The following is a 17,882-nucleotide window of genomic DNA, read 5'->3' on the forward strand; positions in this document are numbered from 1 at the left end:
GATCACCTGAGGTCGGGAGTTTGAGACCAGCCTGAACAACAAGGAGAAATCCCCGTCTCTACTAAAAATACAAAATTAGCCAGGTGTGGTGGCAGATGCCTGTAATCCCAGCTACTCGGGAGGCTAAGGCAGCAGAATCACTTGAACCCAGGAGGCGGAGGTTGCAGTGAGCCAAGATGCGCCATTGCACTCCAGCCTGGGCAACAAGAGCGAAACTCTATCTCAAAAAAAAAAAATTTTTTTTTTAAGAGATGGGATCTTGCTCTGTTGCCCAGGCTGGTTTCAAACTCCTGGCCTCTCATGCTCCTTTTGTGTTTCAGACTACCTACTCTAGTGCATTGATCTAGAAGGGAGCTACTGAGCTCATTTTCTTTTTCTTTGTTGTTTTGGTTTTTGTTGTCGTTGAGACAGGGTCTTGCTTCTTGGCCCAGGCCGGGGTATAGTGGTGAGAATACAGCTCACTACAGACTCAATCCCCGGGGCTCAAGCGATCCTCCTGCCTCAGCCTCTCAAGTAGCTGGGACTACAGATGCACGCCACCATGCCGGGTTAATTTTTTTTTTAACGTTTTTGTAGAGACGGGATCTTGCCGTGTTGTCCAGGCTGATCTTGAACTCCTGGGCTCAAGCAATCCACGTGCCCCAGCCTCCCAAAGTGTTGGGATTACAGAAAATAGGCCTAAGCTTATTTTCTGGTGGACGGCTACAAGAAAGAAGCAAGGTGATGAGTGCTGTTTACCGGCTTCCCCGGCCTCCTAGAACTATTTTATGGGTGGAGTGATACTTGGGGCAATGGCCTCATGACCCTGACAAGCTCTATCCAGATATCCTGGTTCTGCAGGAAGGTCCATTCAAAAGCAGGTTGTGGCCAATACTTGATTACTCAATAGGCGGATTAAGCTTATGCTTAGAGCACCCGCAAAAACACAGGCCCAAAAAAAATTTGCTTGTTTGTTTTTTAAAGAAATTTGATACTTAATATTTCCTTAAAAAAAAAAAAATAGAAAGACCAGGCGTGGTAGTCCACGACTATAATCCCAGCACTTTGGGAGGCTGAGGTGGGTGGATCATTTGAGGTCAGGAGTTCAAGACCAGCCTGGCCAACATGGTGAAATCCCATCTCTACTAAAAGTACAAAAATTAGCCAGGCACGGTGGCGGGCGCCTGTAATCCCAGCTACTCAGGAGACTGAGACAGGAGAATCACTTGAACCTGGGAGGTGGAGGTTGCAGTGAGCTGAGATGGGGCCACTGCACTCCAATCTGGGCTACAGCGTGAGCCACCGTCTAAAAAAAAATTGAAACAGTCATTCTGGGAAAAATTATTTGACCTTGTAATACTTTTTAGTCTGCTTTTGTCTTGTTTTACTTTAGGATTATATCTAAAATTGTTTTGTGAAGGTACTTTTTCGTATTGGTTAAGAGTTTGAATTTTGGAGCTAGACTGCTTGAGTTCAAATCCAGGCTGCATTATTTAGTAGCTGTATGAACTTAGGCAAGTTATTTAACCGCTCTTCATCTATAAATGGAGAATAATGATAGCCTCTATCTTATAAGTTCCTGGTATATAGTAAGTGCTCAATACATGGTAGTTATTATTATTAAACCATACATTCACTTGACAAGTACTTGAGTACCTGTTCAAAGCACTGTTTTAAATGCTGGGGTTATAGCAGTGAAATAAAACAGAGAAGTTTCTACCTTCATGGGGCTTACTTTCAGTTTGGGGAGATCGACAAGAAAAGTGTAAGGAAGTCTGAATCTCAGATCCCTCATCTAGAAAGTAGAACAAGTAACACACCTCATACTTTGCTGTGAGGAATGTAAATAACATGTGTAGATTGCCTATTATAGCACTGTGGTTAGCAATGCAGAAGGCATTCAATAAATGTTTGCTAAACTGGAACCAATTTTATTTATGAACAAACTACACACACACATACACATTTCTATTCACCCTACACATGCTGAAACTTTGTATATAAATAAACACTATCCCAGAAATCTTAACACTGTTGGAAGGCTGAGCACGGTGTCTCGTGCCTGTAATCCCAGCACTCTGGAAGGCTGAGGTGGGTGGATCTCCTGAGATTAGGAGTTCAAGACCAGCCTAGGCAACATAGCCAACCCCCATCCCTATGAAAAATACAAAAATAAAATTAGCCAGTTGTAGTGGCGTGTGCCTGTGGTCCCAGCTACTCAGGAGGCTGAGGTGGGAGGACCGTTTGAGCCCAGGACGTAGAGGTTGTAATGAACCAAGATGGCACCATTGCATTCCAGCTTGGATGACAGAGTGAGACCTCATCTCGAAAAATAAATAAATAAATAAATAAATAAATAAATAAATGATTATGGGAAGATGTCAGATATTTCTAAAGTTGGTTAACTTTGTTTATACTATCGGTAAATTATTTTGAAATTCCACATTCTAAACAGGACCTAAGAGAAGCAATGGAGAGAACTATATGAAGAAACTGGAAAAAGAAAGCAGGCAGAAGAGGCCAAGGAGAAAAAGGAAATGGAGGAAGAAGAGGAAGATGGCATTTGGGGAATTGAAGAAAAGGGAAATGAATTGGATCCCACTGCAGAGCCAGGAAATGACAGGCAGATGCAGGAACATGATGCTGACAGAGCATTTCTGGATAAAAATGAAAGAGTCCTTGTTGACCAGAAGGATGAACTGTAACTGGGATTATAGAGGCAAATGTTAGGAGGAGAAATATTCATGAGGTTGGTACAAATTGGGGAGCAAAATAACTTACTTTTTTGAAATAAACTTTGGATTTGTATTTCCATCCCACTCCCTTTGCTCTGTGAGACCTGGGGAAAGTCACACTGCCTCTTGGGGCTTCTATTTCCTTATTAGTGGAAAGGGAGTGATCATTTCTCTTTTATGAGGTTGTAGGGATTAAATGAACTAATGTATGTAAAGTGCCTGATACAAATATGTAGTCAAAAAATGGTTGCTATCACTACTATCATTATTATGGAGTTTATGAAATTAGTTATCAGTAAATAAACTTCTGTATAAACTTAATCCTCAATTTCAATTTATCCCAGGACACCCAAGGATTTTATTTTGTTTAAATGTATGGGGCCAGGCACAGTGGCTCACGCCTGTAATCCCAGCACTTTGGGAGGCTGAGGTGGGTGGATCTCCTGAGGTCAGGAGTTTGAGACCAGCCTGGCTAACATGGTGAAATCCCATCTCCACTAAAAATACAAAAAACTAGCTGGGGTTGGTGGTGGGCACCTGTAATTCCGCTACTTAGGAGGCTGAGGCAGGAGCATTGCTTGAACCTGGGAGGCGAGGTGAGCCGAGATTGCGCCATTGTGCTCCAGCCTGGGAAAAAAATAAAAATAAAATAAAAAATAAACAAACGTATGTATTAGTATTTACTGAGCAGTGCTGATGGTTATACTTGTGGACAGATGTTGTTTTCCTCTTGCAGATGTATCAAGCACTTAACAACTAGATTTCCTCCTAACATAAGAAAAAGTACTTTGTGAAAATCCATTTGCTTTTGTGCTGTTTTGTACCCTAACTTTTAAATAATTGTCACTTGTTTGCAAGTTTGCTAGTCTCATATTTATTTTTTTCTGTACTACCTGCTCACACATCATCACGCACATTCTTGTAGCTCTTTATAGATTAGAAAGCACTTTGCCTTAAATTCGTGGAGCTTCTACAATGTGCTCATCTAATCCTCATAGCAGCCATTGTAGAGGATACCATTCTTATCTTCATTTTACAGATGTGGAAACTGCTCAGTGTGGGTAAGTCACTTGCTCAAGGTTAAACAGCTAGTAAGGGACAGGACCAGTGTCTCGAGCTTCTCTGGTTTCGAAGCTTATACTTCCATAAAACAATAACTCAAAGCACTATAAAAGAAAACAGTTTATCCTTCCACTGCACCAGGCTGTGGAATGAGTGAGTGAATATCTATTACTATTGAATACATAAAGTAGGCAACATTCCATGTGGAAAAAAAATGTCTTTTTAAGTGCTTTTTGTTTTGTTTTGAGACAGAGTCTTGCTCTGTTGCCCAGGCTGGAGTTCAGTGGCACAATCTTGGCTTACTGCCACCTCTGCCTCCAGGGTTCAAGCCATCCTCTTGCCTCAACCTCCTGAGTAGCTTGGGACTACAGGCGTGTGCCACCACATCTGGCTAATTTTTGTATTTTTAGTAGAGACAGTGTTTCGTTATGTTGGCCAGGCTAGTCCCTAACTCCTGACCTCAAGTGATCTGCCCATCTCAGCCTCCCAAAGTGCTGGGATTACAGGTGTAGGCCAGTGCACCTGGCCTTCAAGTGTATTTTTAAATGACTGTATCCAACAGCCATGGAGTCAGACCCACAGACATGGCTGTCATACAGTTCAGTAAATGATAAGCCCGGGCTCTGGAACATAGTAGGTGCAGGATCTGGAACATAGTAGGTGCTCAGTAAAAATTAGTTGAATAAATGAACACATTTCTGCCTGGTGGTTTTGGTGGTTTGAGAAAAGACTTCATGAAGGAAGTGACTTTTGAGGCAGATCTTAACGAATGCATGAGTGTGCATCTTTTGGGGAAGGTTAAAAACAAAAAAGAGTGCACGAGTCTGCCCAAAGGAGAAGGGGATGTGTGGACCAGATTTCAGAGTCAAAGAGCAGAGCACCAGATGACAGGAAGTAGGGTGGTGAGGTCAGGGAGGAGCAGCAAGAACTTCTTCCTTCCTCCCTGTAGACTGGTGCCTGGTGTGGTTTCTAGACCTTACAATCTTTATTCTGGTTTGGAAAACTTGACTGTATACCTATTTCTACAGCCTAAGAATCTTCCTGTTGTGAAAAAGAGCTAAGCTTCAGGGGCTGAGTCTAAATATTTTGTTTTGGGGGCTGGAGGACCGGTGTGGCTGGTGATTTATATTTTAGGGATGCCAGTCTGATATTGGCATTGTTTACTATAAATGTCTGCTCTATTGCTCAGGTGTATGCTCTACCAATTGTTACATGTTTTCAGTATCACCGGATGAAGATATTTTTAGGCAGGATTTTGTAATCCTTGTTTACAGTAAGGATTCATTTGAATATTTTTTAAACCTACTGCTCTTACCTTTGATAAATTTTCTTTTGCCTTTTATTTTGATTGATTGTGCATACACTGTTTCAGACATTATGGTATGCCAGGCATGGTGGCCCACCCTTGTAATCCCAGGACTCAGGGAGGTCAAGGCAGGAGGATCACTTGAGTCTGGGAGTTCCAGACCAGCCTGGGCAACATAGTAGAACTCCATCTCCATGAAAAAATTAAAAATTACCTGGGCATCATGGTGCATGCTTGTAGTCCCAGCTACCCTGAGGTTAGAGGATTGCTTGAGTCCAGGAGATAGAGGCTTCAGTGAGCTGAGATGATGCCACTGCACTCCAGCCTGTGCAACAGAGCAAGACCTTGTCTCAAAAAAATAAAAATAAAAATAAAAACCAGGCCCAGTGTGTTGGCTCACAAATGTAATCTCAGCACTTTAAGAGGCCAAGGCAGGAGGACCACTTGAGCCCAGAAGTTCAAGATCATCTTGGGCAACACAGCAAGACTCTATCTCTATAAAAAATAAAAATTAAAAAAAAACCCAAATCAAACAAAAGAAAATGATAATTTTAACAAGAAGAAAATGCATGCATAATTCTATCCATTCTGCACATAGACTGAATTTTTTTGTGTTTCTTTCCAGGACACATCTTTTGAACACCACCATTCCACCACTGAACCATACTCCTCCAGATGATTTTTTAAAATTATGATTGTAAATTTATTTTTGCAAATTAATAGGTATTCAGCGTAGAAATCTGGAGTCAACATATGTATTAGGAAGAAAGTTAATATTATTATTGTATATTATACAATATTATTGTATTTCCTTCCAGTTTTGGGGATTTAATTAATCACACTACTTAGTACATAGTACTTTATCATCTTTGGTTGGTGACAATGTCACTTCTAAATTTCATTTTATTTTATGTATATATATATATATTTGAGATAGGATCTCACTCTGTCATCCCAGCTGGAGTGTAGTAGTGCAATCTTGGCTCACTGCAGCTTCGACCTCTTGGGTTCAAGGCGATCCTCCTACCTCAGACTCCCAAGTAGCTGGGACTACAGCTACAGCTGCACACCATGCCCAGCTAGTTTTTGTATTTTTAATAGAGATGGAGTTTCACCATGTTGCTCAGGCTGGTTTCAAACTCCTCGGCTCAAGTGGTCCACCTGCCTTGGCCTCCCAAAGTGCTGGGATTCGCAGGTGAACCACCGTGCCCAACCTATTTGTTAATTTTTTTCTCTTTCATTCCCTTTCTCTTCCCCACTTAGATAACTAAGTTTTATTTAAAGTGTCTCTTATTTTAATTTGTATCTGTTACTACAAGAAGTGAATTTTTGTTTTGTATTAACAGATTTTTAATTTCTGCAAATAACGTTTTAATCTCATTTTGTTTCTTCATATTTTTCACTGAGCACTGTTTTCAAATGCATTCATCTTGCTGTGTATGCATCTAATCCATTGCTTTTGATTGCTGCATAATATTTTACAATACAACATCTACCACACTGTAGCTATCTCCTCTCCATACGATAACCAGGTTGTCTTTGAATCCCTACCACCATAAATAGCACACAATAAATATTTTAATGCAGAACCCCTATATGCCTGCATAAGAATTTCTTTGGGATATATCCCAGGAGTCTAACTGCAAGCTCATAGAGTGTATGAGTTCTGAATTTGCATGCTTCATGTCAGATTGCGCTCCACAATGGCTGTACCAGTCCATACTCCCACCAGAGTTCCAGCATCCCCACAACTCCCCCAGCTGGCATTATCAAGCATTCTAATTTCTGTAGCTTAGTAGATGTAAAAGGATAGAACGTTGCTGATTTAATTAGCATTTCTGTGGTACTTTGGGCATCTCTTCATATGCCTTTTGATTTTTGGAATTCCTCTCTGTTTATGTTTTTTTCCTGCCTTTTTTTGGTGATAATGTTCATGCCAACTATTTGTATGTTTTGCTTTAATTTTTTCCTAAGGGTTGCTGCCCTCTTATTTATTTACCAGAGTTATGTGTGTTGCATATTTCGAACATATTCTTCCATTCTCTTATCTAGTTATGTTGTGCCTTTTTTTTTTTTTTTTTTTGAGACACAGTCTCGCTCTGTCACCCAGGCTGGAATGCAGTGGCGTGATCTCAGCTCACTGCAAGCTCTGCCTCGCGGGTTCCCACCATTCTCCTGCCTCAGCCTCCCTAGTAGCTGGAACTACAGGCGCCTGCCACCATGCCCGGCTAATTTTTTGTATTTTTAGTAGAGACAGGGTTTCACCGTGTTGGCCAGGATGGTCTCCAACTCCAGACCTCATGATCTGCCCGCCTCGGCCTCCCCAAGTGCTGGGATTACAGGCGTGAGCCACTGCGCCTGGCCACGTTGTCTCTTATCTAGTTATTTTGTTCAACAATGTTCTTTGTTGAACAGAAATTCTTAATCTTAATGTCATTATATTCATCAATATTTTTGTCTTACAGGCCTGATGTGGTGGCTCCCACCTGTAATCCTAGCACTTTTGGAGGCCAAGGCGGGCAGATCGCTTGAGTTTAGGAGTTTGAGACCAACCTGGGCAACACGCCGAAACCCCATAAACACAAAAAATTAGCCGAGCATGGTGGCTTATACCTGTAGTCCCAGCTACTTGGGGGGCTGAGGTGGGAGGATCGCTTGAGCCCAGGAGGTAGAGGCTGCAGTGAGCTGAGATTGCACCACTGCACTCCAGTCTGGGTGACAAAGTGAGACCCTGTCTCAAAAAATATTGTCTTACAGTTTGTGCATTTGAAGTTTTGCCTTTCCTTTTCAGTCACAAACTATAATTATCTCATATTTTTCTTTGTTAGCTTTTCAAATTTATTATGTTTTTAACCCTCCTAGAGTCTACTCTTTTGGATGTAGAATTGTTGACATATGGTACTTATACTATTCAAGCCTTGATATATCAGTTTCTGAGAGAGGGATGTTGAAGTCTTCAACTAGAATTATACATCTCTCAATCTTTCTCTGCAGTTGTTTTGTGTGTATGTGTTTGTGTGTGTGTAGCTGGAGTGCAGTGGCATGATCATGGCTCACTGTGGCCTCAAACTCCCAGGATCAAGCGATCCTTCCACCTCAGCCTCCTGAGTAGCTAGGACTACAGAATAGTGCCACCATGTGGGTTAATTTTTATTTTTATTTTTATAGAAATGTGGTCTTGCTGTGGTGCTTGTCTTGAACTCATGGCCTTAAGTTATCCTCTCACCTCGGCCTCCCAAAGCACTGGGATTATAGGTGTGAGCCACTGCACCTGGCTCAGTTCTGTATGTTTTTTATTTTTTGAAACAGCTGGGACTGTAGCTGGGACTATAAGGATATGCCACCAAGCCTGGACAAATTTTTCATTTTTTTTTTATTTTTTTATTTTTAGTAAGGATAGGGCTTCATCATGTTTGTCCAGGCTGAGTTCTGTATATTTTAAGACTGTATGATTAGGTGCATCTATGTGTTTTGCCTGTTGTATCTATGTATTTGTCTGTTGTTCCTTTTAAGAAAAAATAATGACTTTTCATCTCATGTTTTGAAACTAAAATTCCTCTTTGACTGATACTAAGATCGCAACCCAGTTCACATTTGCCTGGTTTATCTTTCATTTTATTTTTAATCTATCTCTTTAAATATGCCTCTGAGTTGGACGAGGTGGCTCACGCCTGTCATCCCAGCACATTGGGAGGCCAAGGTGGGCAGATCACTTGAGGTCAGGAGTTTGAGACAAGCCTGGCCAACATGGCAAAACCCTGTCTCTACACAAAATTAGCCGGGAGTGGTGGTGGGCACCTGTAATCCCAGCTACTTGGGAGGCTGAGGCAGGAGAATTGCTTGAGCCTGAGAGGTAGATGTTGCAGTGAGCCGAGATCAGGCCACTGCACTCCAGCCTGGGTGACAGAGTGAAACTCCATCTCAAAAAAAAAAAAAAAAAAAAAAGTATGTCTCTTAAAGTTAGTTTACTGTTGGATATAATTTTTAAAAATCCAATTGGTGAGATTCAGTTTTTTACATTTAATGTTATTATTATATACTAAGATTTAGTTCTATCCTCCATTTACTCTACATTCTTTTTTATTTTTAATCTCCATTTCTGCTTTCCATTAAATAGGCTGAAATATCTTCTGCTGGTTTAAAATTTATACGTAATTATTTTTTCTTATGGTGGTAGCCCTTAAATTCAGATTTACACCCATGGGCTTAAGAGAGCTTCTCCCTCTCAACAGTTTGAATGAAAGCCCACACAGAAGTTCCAAGCTTGATTCTCAAAGAGTCAAGTGTTATGTGTTCACGTTGATAGAATCAATGTTGCTGAAGCAAGGGGTATTTGATCTTCAAAGGAAACACAGAGTGCCAGTCCCAAAAGAAGGGGAAATGGAGGCTAAGAGATTGTAAAACGGTATATGTCCACATCGTTCTTTTTTTTCTTCAGAGATGTGGTGTTACTATGTTGCCCAGGCTGGACTCAAACTTTCGAACTGTCAAACTCCTGGCTCAAGTAATCTTTCTGCCTCAACCTCCCAAGTAGCTGGGATTACAGGTGTGTGCCACCACAGCTAGCTTCACGTCTTCTCTCATATGAAATAAACTCCTTTGAGCCTCAGTTTCTTCATCTGTGAAATGGCAATGATAACACCTATCTCCAACGGGTGATATGAAGAGCAAAGTGGGTAACAGATATGAATGCTCCTTGTGAATCATCAAGTGCTATGCAAAGTTTAGTCATTATTCTCACTCTTGCATTCATCACATGATATTACTGACATTTGTTTAGGTGTTGGTATTTATCTATAATGCTGCAAGGGAAGTTTTGTCCTAGCCAGCATTCTCCCTAAAGTGTGCTGATGCACGTAGGATTGATTTTCATTTATTGAGAATAATGAATAGGCAAGAAGTCAGCACTATGTTTGACCTAGGAGTCAGTTTCCATCCAAAGACGTCTACAGTCCTGAGGCAGCATAACTTACTAGTAGACTGGCCAGACTGCAACACAGCTGAAAGCTTTGCTCCAGTGTCTTCTCTGCTTTGAGTTAGATGTGTGACTTTTGTCAGGTCACTTAAACTCTCTGAGCCTCAAAGTTGAGGCTGGGCGCAGTGGCTCACGCCTGTAATCCCAGCACTTTGGGAGGCAGAGACGGGCAGATCACGTGGTCAGGAGATCGAGACCATCCTGGCTAACACGGTGAAACCCCATCTCTACTAAAAATACAAAAAATTTGCCAAGCGTGGTAGTGGGCACCTGTAGTTCCAGCTACCCTGGAGGCTGAGGCAGGAGAATCGATTGAACCTGGGAGGCGGAGGTTGTAGTGAGCTGAGATTGTGCCACTGCACTCCAGCCTGGGGACCACAGTGAGACTCAGTCTCAAAAAAACAAAACAAAACAAAAACCTCTCTGAGCCTCATAGTCCTTGCCTGAAAAATGAAGGTTGTAAGAAGACCTGCCTCTTAGAGTTGTGGTAGGATTAACAAGATTATATGTAAAAGACCTTGGCCTAGGAGAAGATCTCAAGTTTATCAGACACAAATTCAAATCTCTTTTTTTTTTTTTTTTTTTTTTGAGGCGGAGTCTTCACTCTGTCGCCCAGGCTGGAGTGCAGTGGCACCATCTCGGCTCACTGCAAGCTCCGCCTCCTGGGTTCGCGCCATTCTCCTGCCTCAGCCTCCCGAGTAGCTGGGACTACAGGCGCCCGCCACCGTGCCCGGCTAATTTTTTGTATTTTAGTAGAGACGGGGTTTCACCGTGTTAGCCAGGATGGTCTCGATCTCCTGACCTCGTGATCTGCCCGCCTCGGCCTCCCAAAGTGCAGGGATTACAGGCGTGAGCCACCGCGCCCGGCCAAATTCAAATCTCTTTATTGAGCATTTACTAATTTCCATTCTGATGCATTATGACTAGTTTAAATGCAGGTTCTTTCTCATCTCTGAGGTACACGAAATAGACCTGTTTCCTTGGAAAAACTATTATTTCTCTCCAGGCCTTATGTTTTCAGTATTTGGACCAGGAATCCTTGCCCCAGGATTACAGTCTCACAAGAAAAATCCTGTTTCCTATAGGCAACTGGAGTTGATAATTCTGCTTCTTTTCTCACATGAAGGATTTCGTTTCCGACTAAACTGAAAGATAGTGTGTATCTGCTCTGTTTACTGAAATAGGTTCTCCCTCTAGGTGATTGTGCGTAAACCTACAATAGTCCCATGAATTAGGCCCTGATATCCCCATTTTACTGATAAGGAAATGGAAGTTCACATAAATCAAGTGACAAAATCAAGCTGATCATGAAAAGGGAGGTGGGCTTTGGAGTCAGACAGACCTGAGTTAGGATTCCAGCACTGCATTTACTAGATTTTGAACTTTGGTCCAGTGACCTACTTCCTTAAGTTTCAGTGTCCTCATCTGTAAAGTGGGAATTATAATAACATATACCTTACATGCATGTTGTGAGGCTGGATTGAGAGAGTATACGTTAAGTAGAGTGCCTGGCACATGGTAATTACTCCATAAATTCTTGACACTTGATAATTATACTGGGAGCCCAGAGCCCATAGAACCTACCTATAGAGTGCTGCCTTATAGGAAACTTCAATTATCATCAAGCTGTTTTAGAACTTTTCGCTGGCCATTCAAATGGTTGCCCTTAAAAATCCTTGGGCTGTGATTCAAGATTAAAGTCCCAGGAAGGAAATGAGGGCAACAAGATATGTACAGTGAAAGGAGACCTTGAGTGGGAGTCTAGAGATCTGGGATGTAATGATGACTCTTATTTAGTGTGTGTAGGACCTTAGGCATAGCACTTTACCTTCCCAGCCTCAGTTTTATTATTTGTTAAATGGAAACTATTCTTTACCTCACTGAAGGTATAAATGCAGAGGGATAAAAATGCTCTTTTTGCAATTTTAGAAAGGTTGTATGTGCCAGGTGCAGTGGTTTAAGCCTGTAATCCCAGCACTTTGGGAGGCCAAGGTGGATGGACTGCTTTGAGCCCAGGAGTTCAATACCAGCCTGGGCAACATGGTGAAACCCCATCTCTACTAAAAATTCAAAAACTAGCTTGGCCTGGTGGCACATGCCTGTAGTCCCAGATACTCAAGAGGCTGAGGTGGGAAGATGTCTTGAGCCTGGGAGATGGAGGTTGCAGTGACCTGAGATCGTGCCACTGCACTTCAGCCTGGGTGACAGAGCCAGATCCTGTCTAAAAAAAAAAAAAAAATTCTGTGTAAATGTGAGTGGTTTCAATTTGTGTTTACTATTCTCCCCAGAGGGAGAGTAAACTGGACTCAACCATAACCTGAGACCTTCCTCCCAGAGAGCAGCTACTGGGAAGACCTTCCTCCCAGAGAGCCCAGCCTAAGTGAGGCCTGGTTAACTATTTGTTGCTTCTGCTGCAACAACTTGTGCTCAAATATCAGTCACCAAGCCTGCTGCATCCTCATCCTTGCAGAAAGACAGCACTGTGCTGACCGTCCCCACCCACACCCTTCTCTAACACAGCTGTCTGGACTAGGACTGGGAATATGACCCAAAGCCAAGCAACCCATGGGCTTGCCAATGACCTACAAATGTGTCTTGGCTCCCAAAATAGGAGTTGGACAAATCAATATTTCTCTCTCAGGAATCTGAATCAGGCAGCATGAGGTGATTGAGGCAATTAGCAGCAATAAAAACTATGACTAACAGGATGTAAAGAGAGAGGCCATGAGGTTGAGTAGGGGTATGTGTGGGAGGAGGAGTGTGGATGATGACAAGCCAAAGTGATAAAGAAGAAGAAATTATGAATGAACAGATCTATAAAGTAGAAAAGATAATATATGGATAGACAACAGATATTTCTACAGTTCCTTCTATGAACTGGAAACTGTTTGTCTCTGAACATAATGAAAGTGACTAAGACACGGCCTCTGCCTTCACAGCACTTAATTTTAGTGGGGAAGAGAGACAAACAAGCAAACAAACAAATAAATAATTATAATTTTTTTTTTTTTTGAGACAGAGTCTCACCTTGTTGCCCGGGCTGGAGTACAATAGCATGATCTCAGCTCACTGCAACCTCTGCCTCTCAGGTTCAAGCAATTCTCCTGCCTCAGCCTCCTGAGTAGCTGGGATTGCAGGTGCATGCCACCATGCCTGGGTAAATTTTTTTTGTATTTTTTTTGAGATGGAGTCTCATTCTGTTGCCTACACTGGAGTGCAGTGGCACTATCTTGGCTCACTGCAGCTTCCGCTTCCCGGGTTCAAGCAATTCTCCTGCCTCAGCCTTCCAAGTAGCTGGGATTACAGACGCCCGCCACCAAACCTGGCTAATTTTTGTATTTTTAGTAGAGACGGGGTTTCACCATGTTGGCCAGGCTAGTCTGGAATTCCTGACCTCAAGTGATTTGCCCACCTCGACCTCCCAAAGTGCTGGATTACAGGCATGAGCCACCACACCTGGCCAACAAATTTTGTTTTGTTTTGTTTTGAGACAGTCTTGTTCTGTCACCAGACTGGAGTGCAGTGGTGCTATCTTGGCTCACTGCAACCTCCGCCTCCTGGGTTCAAGCGATTCTCCTGCCTCAGCCTGCTGAATAGCTGGGACTACAGGCATGCACCACCACGCGAGCTAATTTTTTTTTTTTTTTTTTTTAAGTAGAGAAGGGGTTTCACAATGTTGGCCAGGATGGTCTTGCTCTCTTGACCTCGTGATCCGCCCACCTTGGCCTCCTAAAGTGCTGGGATTATAGGCACTTTAATCAGCTAACATATTGTTTCAAGGCTAAGAAGAAAACAAATATGGGGCCAAGATGGAACATATCAGGGAGGGACCTCCTTAAGAAATAGCATGATTCTAATTAATGGTGTCTAGCTTTAAAAAGAAACTTTTTTTAATTAAATGAAAATTAAAATGAGACCTGAAGAATGAGAAGGATCCAGCTGTGTGAAGATCAGAGAAAAGAGTATTTGATGTTTCTCAGAATAGGGGATTTAAAAGAAAAAAAGAAGAATACTTGAGATAGAAGATGTTTAAATACTTGAGATAGAAGATGCTGGCAGGAAAGAGTTTATCATGTTCAAGGAAGATGATGGGGGTTGGGGTGTGAAAGCCATGTGGATGGAGCAAAGGAAAAGAAAGGGAAGCATGAGATGAGTTTGGAGTTGTAGGAAGACGACATGTCACACAGACCTCTGCAGGCCTTGGTAAGGAGTTGGGAATTTAGTTCCAGTGTAGTGAGAAGTCATCAAATATTTGATGCTAGGTAGTGACATTATCTAGCATAGTGTGGCAGATAAGCTTGAAGGCTAAGAAGTCAACCTGGTTCAAACCTAAGTTCTACCATTTACTGGCTGTGTGCCCAAGCCCGTGTGACCTGGGGCAAATTTCTTAATCTCTCTGTGCCCTAGTTTCCTTATCTATAAAATTGAGGTAGATTTGGGTTTTACTTCATGGAGTTGTTGTATAGATTAGATATACGTAAAACAGTTCCTGGCACATAATAGACGTTAACAAATGTAAGCTCGTATTATTATTTTGTTTTTAGAAAAGTCATTGTAGCTGGTGTATGGAGAATGAATGTGGGGGCATAAAAGGAAGAGGGTAAAGAAAAGGTGAGGGGAGGCCAGTTATGAGGCTTACGAGTAGCCTGGGTAAGAGATGATGAGTGAAGTGATGGTGGTAGACACAGAGAGAAATTGACTAATTTGACATAATTTTGGAGGTAAAATTTTCATATTTTGCAGATGGATTAGACATGGGAGTTGAGGTACATGGAAGAATCAAGAATAACTTCTAGGTTTCTGGCTAGATTAACCAGGGGGATGGAAGGGACATTTGCAGATATTAGGAGCCAAGGTGAAGTAGGTTTGGCAGGGAAATTAGGAGTTCTATTTTAGACATGTTAAACCTGAGATGTCTTAAGACATCCAAGTGGACGTCTATTAGACAGTGGGTTATACATTTTGGACACCAGAAGAGAGGTCTGGGATAAAGATATAAATTTGGAAGTCATTAGCATGATCAGCATTTGAAGACACAGAAATAGTTGAGATCATCTAGGAAGAGAGTCTGCAGAGAGAAGTGAAGAGAGCTAAGAAGAGTCTGGAGGATTTTAGGATGGTGGAATAGACAAGGAGAGTGAGGAAAGACCTGAGAGGAGAGAGTAAACCAGAAGAATGTGGCATCACAAAAACCAAGAGAGGAGAGGGTTTCAAGAAAATTGGAGCGGTCAGTTGAGTGGAAAGGTCAAATAAGACTAAGGAAAATATTGCTCACTGATGATCTTGGCAGGAGTAGGGTCAGTGAAGTGGGTGGTCTAAGTAAGAATTAAATAAGTTGAAGAATGAATTAGAGGTATGCTTGCTTTGACAGCATATTTACAAAAACATGGAATACAGAGAAAATTGGCTTGACTCCTACATAAGGATGACACATCTGTGAAGCATTCTATATGCTTTTTGTATGGATTTTAATTTTGTGACAATGTTTACCTTTACATATTTAAAAACAGAATTAAACGAACAAGAATGGAAGGGATCCTAAAACTGAATATAAACAGAAACAAGTGAACCAAACTATATTTAAATAAATAATATAATCACTCTGAAGGAAAAAAAAAAAAACTAATCCAAATACTTTTGAACCTAGTACTTGAATATACACCTTTTGTCAAAAAACAAAACAAAACTGCAAACAAATCTTGAACCATTTAGTAGATTGTTGTATTAGCAGAATGGATGTAGCGATTCTATTCTGTGTATATCTTATTTATTTATTTATTTGTTTGTTTTTGAGATGGGGTCGTGCTCTGTTACCTAGGCTGGAGTGCAGTGGTGCGATCTTGGCTCGCTGCAACCTCTGCCTTCTGGGTTCAAGTGATTCTCCTGCCTCAGCCTTCCTAGTAACTGGGATTACAGGCATGCACCACCATGCCCGGCTAATTTTTGTATTTTTTAGTAGAGATGGGGTTTCACCATGTTGGCCAGGTGGTCTTGAACTCCTGACCTCAAGCAATTTGCCAGCCTTGGCCTCCCAAAGTGCTGGGATTACAGGCATGAGCCACCATGCCCTGCCTATATCATAATTTTAAACAAATGAATAAAGACATTGATGTTGTTGAGAGCCTGAGTTCTTACTGTGGGAAAAGGGAGATGCAAATAAGGAATAGGAGAAAGAATCTTGTGGTGTTATATTGGAATTAAAGTATCAGTAACGAATTCTTTTTTTTTTTTGAGACGGAGTCTCGCTCTGTCGCCCAGGCTGGAGTGCAGTGGCCGGATCTCAGCTCACTGCAAGCTCCGCCTCCCGGGTTTATGCCATTCTCCTGCCTCAGCCTCCCGAGTAGCTGGGACTACAGGTGCCCGCCACCTCGCCCAGCTAGTTTTTTGTATTTTTTAGTAGAGACAGGGTTTCACCATGTTAGCCAGGATGGTCTCGATCCCCTGACCTCATGATCCGCCCGTCTCAGCCTCCCAAAGTGCTGGGATTACAGGCTTGAGCCACTGCGCCCGGCCCAGTAACGAATTCTTAATTTAAAATGGTTGAACAGGGCTGGTCGCAGTGGCTCAAGCTTGTAATCCCAGCACTTTGGGAGGCCAAGGTAGGAGGATCACTTGAGGCCAGGAGATCAAGACCAGCCTGGGTAACATAGTGAGACCCCCTCTCTATAAAGAATTTAAAAATACTAGCTGAGCGTAGTGGCCTGTAGTCCTAGCCTATTCCAGAGGCTGAGGCATAAGGATCACTTGAGCCCAGGAGTTCAAATCTGCAGTGAGCTATGATAGCATGACTGCACTCCAGCCTGGGCAACAGAGTGAGACCCTGTCTCTGTTAAAAATAGTTATAATAATAATTAAACAAAATTAGGTTGTTATTTTTCCCCTTTGGCTCTGTTTACCAAAATGGCCTAGAAGCAATTACACTCCAGTAGGAATGAGCACATCTGATGCCCAGATCTTTGTTTCTAAATACCATTCCCCACTAAAGAGTAGCTCTTTGGAGAAATGGCTGATTTTCAGACTAGGCAGTGAAAGTAGAAGATAAGCCTGGAACATCTTATTATACCAGAAAGCAAGAAGGTGTTAAAAAAAAAATGATGAAGACATGTCAAAAGGACACAGGAGCTGGTTTGAAGAGGCTCTCATTGGCCAAACCTGGGACAAGTTGAACATTTAAAAAATAATAAGGGTAATGGTTTATAACTCATTAAATAAACTAAGAATACATTAGTTTATACTCATGATAATAATTAGAGAGAAGGAAACATTCTTGCTTATAGTAGAATGCCAACTAAAAAATGTAGATGGAATGATAGAAGTAGAAAATCACCAGTTTGCAACTATCACAGTAATTGATTAAGACAAGAATTATCAATGAGTGTTGAAACCACTGGGTAAAAGTTTGAAGAGGAATAGGATATTTACATAGTTTCAAAGTCCCTCTCTACAGATTACCATTACTTACATAGGAAAAAATACTCTACAGTGAAGAAATCTGGTAGATACCACCTTAATCCACTGATCAAAGTGAACACCATCAATAATGGGACCAAGTGACACCATGTTTCTCCCCATATGATGCACTGAGAAGGACACAGCATCACATCACTAGTGTTTCTGCCTGGAAAAAAATGTAAATCCCTTCACGAGAAAACATGAGTCAAAGCCAAACGGGGAGACACTACAGAACACCTGGCCAGTACTCTTTAAAAATGTGAATATCTTGAATAATAGTGATAGACTGGGGAACTATTCTAGATTAAAGGAGACTGAAGAGTTATAACAGGCTGGGTGTGGTGGCTCACACCTGAAATTCCAGCACTTTGGG

The 17,882-nt window shown here is 41.8% G+C and overlaps 2 pseudogenes; both read left to right on the plus strand.

Moving 5' to 3' along the window:
* Positions 1-2,832, plus strand: part of LOC144337562 (calreticulin-like) — a 45,801-nt pseudogene extending 42,969 nt beyond the window's left edge.
* Positions 2,833-15,412: 12,580 nt separating this feature from the next.
* LOC114674989 (U6 spliceosomal RNA) lies at positions 15,413-15,513 on the plus strand (annotated as a pseudogene).
* The last annotated feature ends 2,369 nt before the right edge of the window (positions 15,514-17,882 follow it).

Source organism: Macaca mulatta, chromosome 1 (assembly GCF_049350105.2).
Source record: "Macaca mulatta isolate MMU2019108-1 chromosome 1, T2T-MMU8v2.0, whole genome shotgun sequence".
In the NCBI taxonomy this organism is placed as follows: Eukaryota; Metazoa; Chordata; class Mammalia; order Primates; family Cercopithecidae; genus Macaca; species Macaca mulatta.